Genomic DNA, 13,355 nt, shown 5'->3' on the forward strand with positions numbered 1-13,355 from the left:
GTCACTCTCAGGTGTTTGCACAAACTCCTCCCCCAGCAGGTAGAACCAACCAATGATGAGCTGTGGCAGAAGGGCAGAGCAACCATGTCATTATGTTTCTGTCTGGCAGGTTAGTGTTTGAATAATGTGTTTTATTAATATCACGTATATGGAGCCTTCACAACATCAAACCCATGAGACGTTACACCAGCCAATCAGAACGGAGCATTCTCCTCTGTCTGCTGATTGGTTCACTGACCTGAGAGAACGAGCCAATCCCGAAGCTCATACAACCAATCAGCTGCCGGCGCCTGGAGACAATTTAAACACGTTAAATTATAGTGTTTTTAATATTATATTTTAATATATATATATGATGTTATATCATATAATAAAGTATTTTTTATTATAGACTGACCTGCTTAACACTGAAACCAACAACCTGCTGCGGAGGAGATCATCACTGATACACCTGAAACACACACACACACACACACACACACACACACACACACACACACACACACACACACACACACACACAAACACACACACACACACACACACACACACACACACACACACACACACACACACACAAACACACACACACACACACACACACACACACACACGCACACACATCAATGTAGGGCTGGGTATTTAAGGAGTAATGTCGCCCTCTGCTGTCTGTATTGTGCATTTATCAGGATTTCACATATTTAGCACTTTTTCATTATAACATGTATATATTTTATATTAATTGATATGTGTGTGTGTGTGTGTGTGTGTGTGTGTGTGTGTGTGTGTGTGTGTGTGTGTGTGTGTGTGTGTGTGTGTGTGTGTGTGTGTGTGTGTGTGTGTGTGTGTGTGTGTGTGTGTGTGTGTGTGTGTGTGTGTGTGTGTGTGTTGTGTGTGTGTGTGTGTGTGTGTGTGTGTGTGTGTGTGTGTGTCATACTTGTCAACCCTCCCTATTTTTGCGGGAGACTCCCGATTTCATTGCCCTCTCCCGGTTTCCTCCCGGGGTCATATTTACACACGACTGTTTCCACTCGGACTTTAATACAGCTACACCATTGTTTGGTTTCCATGGAAACACGTCTCTTTAGTAGCGCGCGCAACTGAAAGTCTGAGAGGGTGAGGCAGATAGTCACAGAAAACAGAACAAAAATCGACAACTACTCTACTCTCTGCTCACTCCTTTCCTGCCCACACATATGCTCCATCAAGGATGGTGCTACAGGCCGCAAGGCGTTGCACTTAGAACTACAATAAGCATGTTCATGTTAATCTAACAGCTCCGGCGATCCACTAGCACCCCCCCTCCCCCCCCATTTTGCATTTTGAAATGCTCCCGATTTCTGAGGTCTCAAGGTTGGCAAGTATGGTGTGTGTGTGTGTGTGTGTGTGTGTGTGTGTGTGTGTGTGTGTGTGTGCGCGTGCGTGCGTGTGTGCGTGCGTGCGTGCGTGCGTGCGTGTGTCACTCACAGTGTGTGTGGTCCTGTATTCTGGGTTCTTGTTGTTGTGGATGGTCGCTGGTTTCATCCTGATGCCGAGATCATAGGTCACAGCCAGCTACATGCACACACAGACCTCAGACACAGACCGCACAAACACGGGCCCTTTCTCATTTCTCTAACTCCCCTCCTCGACTCCTCAAGACTTAGTCCCGCCCGCAGGAGATGCGAGCGGAGGACCGAGGAGGGGAACCGAGGAGAGAGGAGGGGAGCCGAGGAGAGAGGAGGGGAAGCAGCAGGAGGTTAGAGAAATGAGAACTCCTCTCCTCTGAGCGGTCATTTTAAAGAGACGTCCATTAATGATGACAGGAGGCACAGCAGCCCTCTGTCTGATGGACAGATGTGTTCATGATGACTTATATATTTATTTTGATATAAATCCCCCCCATGCATGAGTTTTATTTACAAGTATTAAAAGTAAGCAGAGGACACCAAACCAACTGAGACCCGTCTGTCCGCTGCATCTACGCACACACTGTACCACACACACACACCTACACACTGTACAACACACACCTACACACTGTACCACACACACCTACACACTGTACCACACACACACCTACACACTGTACAACACACACACCTACACACTGTACAACACACACCTACACACTGTACCACACACACCTACGCACTGTACCACACACACACCTACACACTGTACAACACACACACCTACACACTGTACAACACACACACCTACACACTGTACCACACACACCTACACACTGTACAACACAAACACCTACACACTGTACCACACACACACCTACACACTGTACCACACACACACACCTACACACTGTACCACACACACACACCTACACACTGTACCACACACACACACCTACACACTGTACCACACACACACACCTACACACTGTACCACACACACACACCTACACACTGTACCACACACACCTACACACTGTACCACACACACCTACACACTGTACCACACACACACCTACACACTGTACAACACACACACCTACACACTGTACCACACACACCTACACACTGTACCACACACACACACCTACACACTGTACCACACACACCTACACACTGTACCACACACACCTACACACTGTACAACACACACACCTACACACTGTACCACACACACACCTACACACTGTACCACACACACCTACACACTGTACCACACACACACCTACACACTGTACCACACACACACCTACACACTGTACCACACACACACCTACACACTGTACCACACACACCTACACACTGTACCACACACACACCTACACACTGTACCACACACACCTACACACTGTACAACACACACACCTACACACTGTACCACACACACACCTACACACTGTACCACACACACACCTACACACTGTACCACACACACACCTACACACTGTACAACACACACACCTACACACTGTACAACACACACACCTACACACTGTACCACACACACACCTACACACTGTACCACACACACCTACACACTGTACCACACACACACCTACACACTGTACCACACACACACCTACACACTGTACCACACACACACCTACACACTGTACCACACACACCTACACACTGTACCACACACACACCTACACACTGTACCACACACACCTACACACTGTACAACACACACACCTACACACTGTACCACACACACACCTACACACTGTACCACACACACACCTACACACTGTACCACACACACACCTACACACTGTACCACACACACACCTACACACTGTACCACACACACACCTACACACTGTACCACACACACCTACACACTGTACCACACACACCTACACACTGTACCACACACACACCTACACACTGTACCACACACACACCTACACACTGTACCACACACACACACACCTACACACTGTACCACACACACACACACACACACACACACACACACACACACACACACACACACACACACACACACACACACACACACACACACACACACACACACCTACAGCTCCTAAATCAGGCTGCAGCCGTAGTGTATTTTATTTAGTGAAGCACTAAATGGTTTTAGAATCATCTGGACTCTTTGTTTGTAGATATCTACTAAACTAAAGCAGAGACAGAGAGTAGGTCTGTTACACTGAGTGATATATATTATACACACTGCTCTGCTTTCTGCACGGACCTCTCAGCTGTTCTCTCTGGAAACATCGCGTCGTGATGAAAGCAGTTAATAAAATAATATCCAGGGGATGCATGCAGAGCTGTGATTGGCTGAGATAAGTCCGGCCGTGCGTCACGACTCTTTGAAACATCTCTGTTCCCGGAAATGCATCTACGAAGGAGCCGTGGAGGACCCATCAGTGCATCCTCGGTTATAGCTCCTCCAGAGAGCCTCCTCTCTCCTCTCTCCTCTCTCCTCGGTTAGAGCTCCTCCAGAGAGCATCCTCTCTCCTCTCTCCTCTCTCCTCTCTCCTCTCTCCTCGGTTAGAGCTCATCCAGAGAGCCTCCTCTCTCCTCTCTCCTCTCTCCTCTCCTCTCCTCTCCTCTCTCCTCTCTCCTCTCTCCTCGGTTAGAGCTCCTCCAGAGAGTCTCCTCTCTCCTCTCTCCTCTCTCCTCTCTCCTCTCTCCTCTCTCCACTCTCCTCTCTCCTCTCTCCTCTCTCCTCTCTCCTCTCTCCTCGGTTAGAGCTCATCCAGAGAGCCTCCTCTCTCCTCTCTCCTCTCCTCTCTCCTCTCTCCTCTCTCCTCGGTTATAGCTCCTTCAGAGAGCCTCCTCTCTCCTCTCTCCTCTCTCCTCTCTCCTCTCTCCTCTCTCCTCGGTTATAGCTCCTCCAGAGAGCCTCCTCGATGCTCGATGCTCGATCCTCGGTCCTCGAAGTGCATTTAGAGAAATTAGATGTCCTTCAACATGGTGCGCTGAAATTCATTTCCGGGTCACTACCGGAGGACCGAGGAGTCGAGGAGTCGAGGAGTCGAGGAGTCGAGGAGGGGGAATTGATGAAATGAGAAAGGGCCAAAGAAACACACACACAGTTTAGTTTCTCTCAGTGTTTTCACAAACACCCCCGCCTCTGTTAGTACACATTTACTGACACAAACATATCATCCGTTGTAGACCCAAATAAATACATTAAATAAGAACTCATTCTCAAAAAAGATAAACGCCATTCTTAAAATGTATAAACGAAAAATAGTTTGATTCATGTTGATTAGAGTGCACAAAATAAATAAAATAATTGAGAGAAGAAAAATAGATATGTTATCCATCAAAACCCAAAAGCACTCAATGACTGACTGAATGGAAATGACTATAAATGAAAGTGTAAAACGAAAAAAGCGATCATGAAAATGTTTCCAAAAAATGATTAAAACGATTTTTGACCATTTTGTTGTTCAGATATATCACATGTTTGTAACTAAATTATAAATTAATTGAAACACAACACGGTATAAACTGAGGAGTGACTCCCGTGAGGTTCAGGTATTTTCTTCACTCCGCTGGGAAACTGCTCTCATGTCAAGAAGCATCAGATCAGTGCATGCGCTGCATCGTCCAATCAGTGAGCGATACACAGTAAGGGGGCGGGGTGAGTTTCTGAGGATTTCATCGGAGGATGGTCTGGTGGTTCCTCGATTATAGCTCCTCCATTATCGCTCCTCGCTCCTCAATCCTCGCTCCTCCGGCAGAAATAAGAGCCATGGGACGCTACTCAAGATGGCGCAGACAAATCAACTTCCGGTGAGACCGAGATCGAGGAGCGAGGAAATGAAAAATAAGAGAAGTGAGAAAGGGCCATAGTCAATCAAGCTTTATTGAGAGGAAAATGTAGAGAGAGACACTGTCAATAAAGCTTTATTGAGAGGAAAATGTAGAGAGAGACACTGTCAATAAAGCTTTATTGAGAGGAAAATGTAGAGAGAGACACTGTCAATAAAGCTTTATTGAGAGGATAATGTAGAGAGAGACACTGTCAATAAAGCTTTATTGAGAGGATAATGTAGAGAGAGACACTGTCAATAAAGCTTTATTGAGAGGAAAATGTAGAGAGAGACACTGTCAATAAAGCTTTATTGAGAGGAAAATGTAGAGAGAGACACTGTCAATAAAGCTTTATTGAGAGGAAAATGTAGAGAGAGACACTGTCAATAAAGCTTTATTGAGAGGAAAATGTAGAGAGAGACACTGTCAATAAAGCTTTATTGAGAGGAAAATGTAGAGAGAGACACTGTCAATAAAGCTTTATTGAGAGGATAATGTAGAGAGAGACACTGTCAATAAAGCTTTATTGAGAGGAAAATGCACAGTGCTTATGTAACACTAGGTTGCTTTCAATGAAGAGTAGAAGAAAATATAAATAGAAAAAACAATATTAAATTAATATAGCCGGCATTTTATTAAACATTCATACAACACTTTCACAAACCCTCATCCACCCCAGTGAAACCCAATCTGCTCTCATGGACAAAAGAACAATAATCGAACCCGGGTAGTCTGCAGCTTCCCTCTAGCAATCCAATGACCATCAGACCTCCTTCTGGAGAGTGGAATCCTTTAGAATCCTTTCTCTGGTGAGGAAAAGACAAAAACTGCAGCTCCAAAAACTTTCGTCGGTTCTGCTAGTTCCTGGTTCCCCGCAGCATCAAAGAAACACATCACCAAACAATCTAAACACACTGTTACACACACAGGGCCCACACCCAGCTGCCACTCATTGAGCCTCATTAACAACCACACCTGGCCTGCTCTTCCTCTCCTCCCTCATACGCAGACTCTGCTGCCCCAGCACCACCCCCAGCACTGCCCCAGCACCGCCCCCAGCACTGCCCCAGCACTGCCCCCAGCACTGCCCCCAGCACTGCCCCAGCACTGCCCCAGCACCGCCCCAGCACTGCCCCAGCACCGCCCCAGCACTGCCCGAGCACCGCCCCCAGCACTGCCCCAGCACCGCCCCCAGCACTGCCCCAGCACTGTCCCAGCACTGCCCCCAGCACTGCCCCAGCACTGCCCCAGCACCGCCCCTAGCACTGCCCCAGCACCGCCCCCAGCACTGCCCCAGCACTGTCCCAGCACTGCCCCAGCACCGCCCCCAGCACTGTCCTAGCACTGCCCCAGCACTGTCCTAGCACTGCCCCAGCACCGCCCCTAACACTGCCCCAGCACCGCCCCCAGCACTGCCCCCAGCACTGCCCCAGCACTGCCCCCAGCACTGACCCCAGCACTGCCCCAGCACCGCCCCCAGCACTGCCCCCAGCACTGCCCCAGCACTGCCCCCAGCACTGACCCCAGCACTGCCCCAGCACTGTCCCAGCACTGCCCCCAGCACTGCCCCAGCACTGCCCCAGCACCGCCCCTAACACTGCCCCAGTACCGCCCCCAGCACTGCCCCCAGCACTGCCCCAGCACTGCCCCAGCACTGCCCCAAGTGGGAGCTGCTGCTTATTACAGGGTGAACAACTCACTACATTATTTGAGTGGGTTACACTAATTTAGAATATAACAGAATTGGAGGAAGAACCCTCTTTACTGGTCACAGGTTCGTGCACACAGTGACATGTGTTCTCTGCTTTGTACCCATCCTAGTACTGGAGCATTCATAACATTGTATTGACAGTATGATGCAGTAAACATCAGAAGATCAATGAGACTCTTGTTCCAAACCGCCCCACTCCCCTCCTCACAAAGTGCAGCCTCTCAGCTGAACGAGGCTCCTCTTCAGGTGAAGGGGGAAACAGGAGGCTTTGGGACCAACTCCTCTCTCTCGGCTGGAACAGGAGATGCTGTAACTTCAGGTCAACTTCAAATCAGCATCTCTTGGATTCAAAACTCTAAATACATTTTTTTTAAACACAAAAAATCTTTAATGGTGTTTCTTTTTTATAAACCTCTTTTCAATCAATCAATCAATCAATCAATGTTTATTTATATAGCCCAATATCACATGTTACATGTGTCTCAGTGGACTTCACAGTTTGTACAGAATATCAGTATGACAATACGACACCCTCTGTCCTTAGACCCTCTGTCCTTAGATCCTCTGTCCTTAGACCCTCTGTCCTTAGACCCTCTGTCCTTAGACCCTCTGTCCTTAGATCCTCTGTCCTTAGACCCTCTGTCCTTAGACCCTCTGTCCTCAGACCCTCTGTCCTTAGATCCTCACACCGTACAAGGAAACACTTCCAGAGAAAACCCACAGTTTAAAGGGGAACATGGGAGAAACCTCAGGGAGAGCAACAGAGGAGGGATCCCTCTCCCAGGTCGGACAGACAGCAGCAGAGGAGGGGTCCCTCCCCCAGGACGGACAGACAGCAGCAGAGGAGGGGTCCCTCTCCCAGGTCGGACAGACAGCAGCAGAGGAGGGGTCCCTCCCCCAGGACGGACAGACAGCAGCAGAGGAGGTTACAGTCTGACACAGTCACATTTAGCGTGTTCTAGACTAAACAGGTTCTATACTAAACGGGTTCTAGACTAAACGGGTTCCAGACCAAACAGGTTCTAGACTAAACGGGTTCTAGACTAAACAGGTTCTAGACCAAACGGGTTCCATACCAAACGGGTTCTAGACTAAACGGGTTCTAGACTAAACAGGTTCTAGACCAAACGGGTTCCAGACCAAACGGGTTCTAGACTAAACGGGTTCTAGACTATACAGGTTCTAGACCAAACGGGTTCCATACCAAACGGGTTCTAGACTAAACGGGTTCTAGACTAAACAGGTTCTAGACCAAACGGGTTCCATACCAAACGGGTTCTAGACTAAACGGGTTCTAGACTAAACAGGTTCTAGACCAAACGGGTTCCAGACCAAACGGGTTCTAGACTAAACGGGTTCTAGACTAAACGGGTTCCAGACCAAACAGGTTCTAGACTAAACGGGTTCTAGACTAAACGGGTTCTAGACCAAACGGGCTCCATACCAAACGGGTTCTAGACTAAATGGGTTCTAGACTAAACAGGTTCTAGACCAAACGGGTTCCAGACCAAACGGGTTCTAGACTAAACGGGTTCCATACCAAACGGGTTCTAGACTAAATGGGTTCTAGAATAAACAGGTTCTAGACCAAACGGGTTCCAGACCAAACGGGTTCTAGACTAAACGGGTTCCAGACCAAACGGGTTCTAGACTAAACGGGTTCTAGACTAAACGGGTTCTAGACTAAACGGGTATGTGATGCTGAGTTGGAACAATACGAGGGAACGTGAAGGTGTTCACATCTGTAGGACGATATCAAAGGTCTCTTGTCGTGAACTTTATCAGTGAATGTTCGCAGGAACTAGTTGTTAACAGCTTGTTTCCTGACGGACACACAGCGTTAGTCATCAGGTGATTCAGACTCTCAGGTGAAGTCAGGTGATGCAGTAGTACTAGACTCCTGGTACTAGACTCCTGGTACTAGACTCCTGGTGCTAGACTCCTCGTGCTAAACTCCTGGTGCTAGACACCTGGTACTAGACACCTGGTACTAGACTCCTGGTTCTAGACTCCTCGTACTAGACTACTGGTGCTAGACTAAAGGTTCTAGACTCCTCGTACTAGACTACTGGTGCTAGACTAAAGGTTCTAGACACCTGGTACTAGACTCCTGGTTCCAGACTCCTCGTACTAGACTCCTGGTTCTAGACTCCTGGTACTAGACTCCTGGTTCTAGACTAAAGGTTCTAGACTCCTCGTACTAGACTACTGGTGCTAGACTAAAGGTTCTAGACTCCTCGTACTAGACTCCTGGTTCTAGACTCCTGGTACTAGACTCCTGGTTCTAAACTCCTCGTACTAGACTCCTGGTACTAGACTCCTGGTGCTAGACTCCTGGTACTAGACTCCTGGTACTAGACTCCTGGTGCTAGACTCCTCGTACTAGACTGCTGGTACTAGATTCCTCGTACTGGACACCTGGTACTGGACACCTGGTACTAGACTCCTGGTGCTAGACACCTGGTGCTAGACACCTGGTGCTAGACTCCTCGTGCTAGACTGCTGGTACTAGACTCCTCGTACTGGACACCTGGTACTAGACTCCTGGTGCTAGACTCCTGGTGCTAGACTCCTGGTGCTAGACTCCTGGTGCTAAACTGACAGACACGCTGCATCTCTCTCTCTCTCTCTCTCTCTCTCTCTCGCTCTCGCTCACAGACACGCTGCATCTCTCTCTCTCTCTCTGCCTCACAGACACGCTGCATCTCTCTCTCTCTCTCTTTCTCTCTCTCACAGACATGCTGCAGCGCTGTGCAGTGTGCACACAGTTCTGCAGGTAATGAATATTACATTTTGTGAGGAAACTTTTCCACCAATAATTCCAATAAGTATTCCAAAATGTATTCACTTCAAGTTTACGAAAGTAACTGTAATCCGATTACTCGTTTTTCAAATGTAGCGCCAGCTGAATACACTTGATTTTTGTATTCTGATTACGTAACTCTGTTACATATAATCCGTTACGACCCAACCCTGCTTCTAGGCTACTGTCCCGCAGCTCCTGCCTCTCTGTTGGACTCTGTCGCAGCGGGGCTGCTGCTGTGGTGCCGAGCGCATTAACCAGACTCTTCACAACGAAGGATCACCTCTTCTTCAAGGCAGGGAAGGTTTCACAGTACGCAGTCTACTGACCCACAGCTGCTGCCTCTCTGTTGGACACCGGTACTGCACCTTACTCACGAGACGTTGTAAAAAAAAAAAAATGGGTGGGGGGCGAACCCAAGCCCCCAGGAAGTGCGCCGAAGTCTGATGAGAATATCCGTTGTGGCCAAACGGCGGTACTACACTTCCGTTAGGTTGCTGGGCCTGGAAACACTTTTTCCCATTGTCTTACATGGGGAAAGAGTGGTCTGTAACTCGTTGGATAATTTTTTTTAAACTAAATAAACTACCCAGTATGAACGTTTGTATAGCCCTTATTAAAAACATTCGTTCCTCAAGTTGTAAAATGTGCTAATAACGTTATTCTGAGAGTTATTTCCCTCTGCATTCTGAACGCACATCTAACCCACGGGACCGCACTGCCCGGCACGTTCATGTTACGTGTACAGTACTACATGAGTTTCTCTTTACCCATGGATGCACAATAACAACGGACCATATCGCCTTACTGCAGTGCTTCTCAAAAGTGTGGGTCAGCGCCCCCTAGTTGTCCGTGAGTATATTGGTAAAATTTCACATTTGAAATACATTTATTTATTTAAGTGTTCCGCACTCTCGCGGGAATATCTCCGCAATGGAGCGAGCTTAAGTTTCACTTTTGATTGCATGACATAGCCCAGCACAACACCTTCATGACACATGTGGCCACTTGTTTGTACCATTTTCAGGCTATTTGTAAAAAACGATGTGTCTTTGGATATTTGTGGAGTTAGGTGGTCCGCGAGTGTTTTTCATTAGTTAGGTGGTCCTTGGTATGAAAAAGTTAGAGAAACACTTTCTTACTGCCATCCCACGGAGCTGTAATAATGGATATATTGCACATGTTTGCTGTAATTCATCATTTGTAAAATATTATACTACATGGGCTGTATGATTTAAATGTTGCATTAAATAAAGTTAATATTACCGACGTAGATTAACGTTCCTGTAGCTTCTTATTGCACTTGGAATATACCATTAAAAGAGTTGAACGTAGCTGTTTGCTATTAGGCCGACTATATATATATACATTTGTTCCTATTCTGCTAATGGTATATTGCAGGATATTTAAGTCTCCCATGTACTTTTTTAATTAATAATAGTTTGTTCATCTTGATGTTTAACTTGTAATATTGTAATCATCTTAGTTAGAAATGCTGATTCCACCCCATCCTCTGCTGCTGAATGATTTTATATATTGTTACTGAAAGTGCTTGTCTTTGATATCATAATGATTACACCAAAAAGTCACTCTTTGTGAGATTTATTTGTTCACATTTTTCCCAGCCACAAGATGATTTTCATTGGAGGCCTAAAAGCTGGGGGAAGGTATTGATGCACGGATCAATGCAATCCTTTACAACAGCATTACACTATGGTTGGGGATGTCTGTAAAAAAAGGAGAAATAATCTTAAACCAAATAAGTGTCGCAATATAGGGAAACAAACTGACAAAAACATCAATTAGATCAAATACATTTACATTGTTACAGCAGAAAAGAGCCAAAGACAGTCTAATGTTACTTAAAGTATGCATAAAAAAAGTATTAAAGATTCAAAAAAAGAAATTATAATAAAAGAAAATTACACATTTCACAAAATACACATCCTGTAACAGTTTGGAGGATTTAGCAGCCTTGTATATTACACAGTTTTAGTGGCATATTTATATATATTTATATATGTATATATATATATATTTATATATATTTATATATGTATATATATATATATTTATATATATGTAGCATGGTTGGTATTTAAAAAAAAGGGGTGTTGTAGTGTGTGATATTGGTATTTATGGGAACATTTTACACCTTTCCTTCAAGTATTATACGTTGTTGTTACTTGTTGGGTACTTAACATGAATAATCACAGTTACTATCCTTTTACTCCATCACATTTCAAAAAGAAATAGGCTATTGTTATTTTAACTCCACCACAGTAATCCATCATCAGCTTTACTTTTTATATAAAGTTTTAACTCACAATTGATCATAACAGGCTTCAACATATACATTTTTATATATTACCAAGTGTTTTCATGTACAACCCACACAAGTATCATGCTAAATGAAGCTCTGTTGTTTGGATATCACTAGATCCTGATGTCAGCGTAATATAAAAGTACATAACGATTGATGTGTAACTTAGCATAATTTACTAGCTAGCCGCTAGCTGCTAACTGCCGCCTTGTTAATATAAATCCAGTACCATGCTGTCATGAACGTGCGGTGCTGTTACGTGTACGCAAATTCACATGCTTAATGTGAACGAGCCTTTTGGGCGGCATGGTTAAAGTTGCGCATGCGCTATGAGCGCACATACGGGTACTTCTCAGGCATGCTGGGTAATCTGTGACATTTCGCTCTCTCAAAAGTTGGGCCATTTTATCATCATGCGCCAATGAGCAACTCTCATAGGAATGAATGAGGCCCCGCCTCCCACGCTGTATCCAGTTCTTATTATCCATCCATGGGCGAACCATAGAATGTATATATAAAGGGGTGAACGCAGTAACCACTCTGCCAACGCCACAGTCACCCCCGTCGTGCGGGCCGGATGAGAATGTCTGGCGGGCCGGATGTGGCCCACGGGCCGCCAGTTGGTGGTCACTGCTCCGTGAGTGAATTATGTATTAATAAGTGATCACTACAATAGTTTACTTTTCATTCAGAAAGTATGACGCTGCACTGTCAGTATGCTTTTCCATGTTTGTGATTGGTCACATGTTGCTAGCCCCGCCCCTTTCATGTGAACGCGCACTCAGTCGGACAGAGAAACCCTGGCTCGAGTTACCGAGTTGATAACCGGCGTCGTAGGGCCGCTTAGCGAGAGCGCGTTTGTTTTGGGTTAGGTAAGATAACTCGGAGAGATCCAGGGTCTGTTGAACCGGCTTCAGAGCACAGGCCTCTGGTCTACAGTGCGTTGTTTATCATTGTGTTGTTTATTATTCTGTTGTTTATCGTTGTGTTGTTTATTGTTGTGTTGTTTATCATTGTGTTGTTTATTATTCTGTTGTTTATCGTTGTGTTGTTTATTGTTGTGTTGTTTATTGTTGTGTTGTTTATCGTTGTGTTGTTTATTGTTGTGTTGTTTATCATTGTGTTGTTTACATTGTGTTGTTTATTATTGTGTTGTTTATTGTTGTGTTGTTTATTATTGTGTTGTTTACATTGCGTTGTTTATTGTTGTGTTGTTTATCATTGTGTTTTTCATATTGTGCTGTTTATTATTGTGTTGTTTATCATTGT

Source organism: Notothenia rossii (genome assembly GCF_949606895.1).
Source record: "Notothenia rossii genome assembly, chromosome: 6".
Classification (NCBI taxonomy): Eukaryota; Metazoa; Chordata; class Actinopteri; order Perciformes; family Nototheniidae; genus Notothenia; species Notothenia rossii.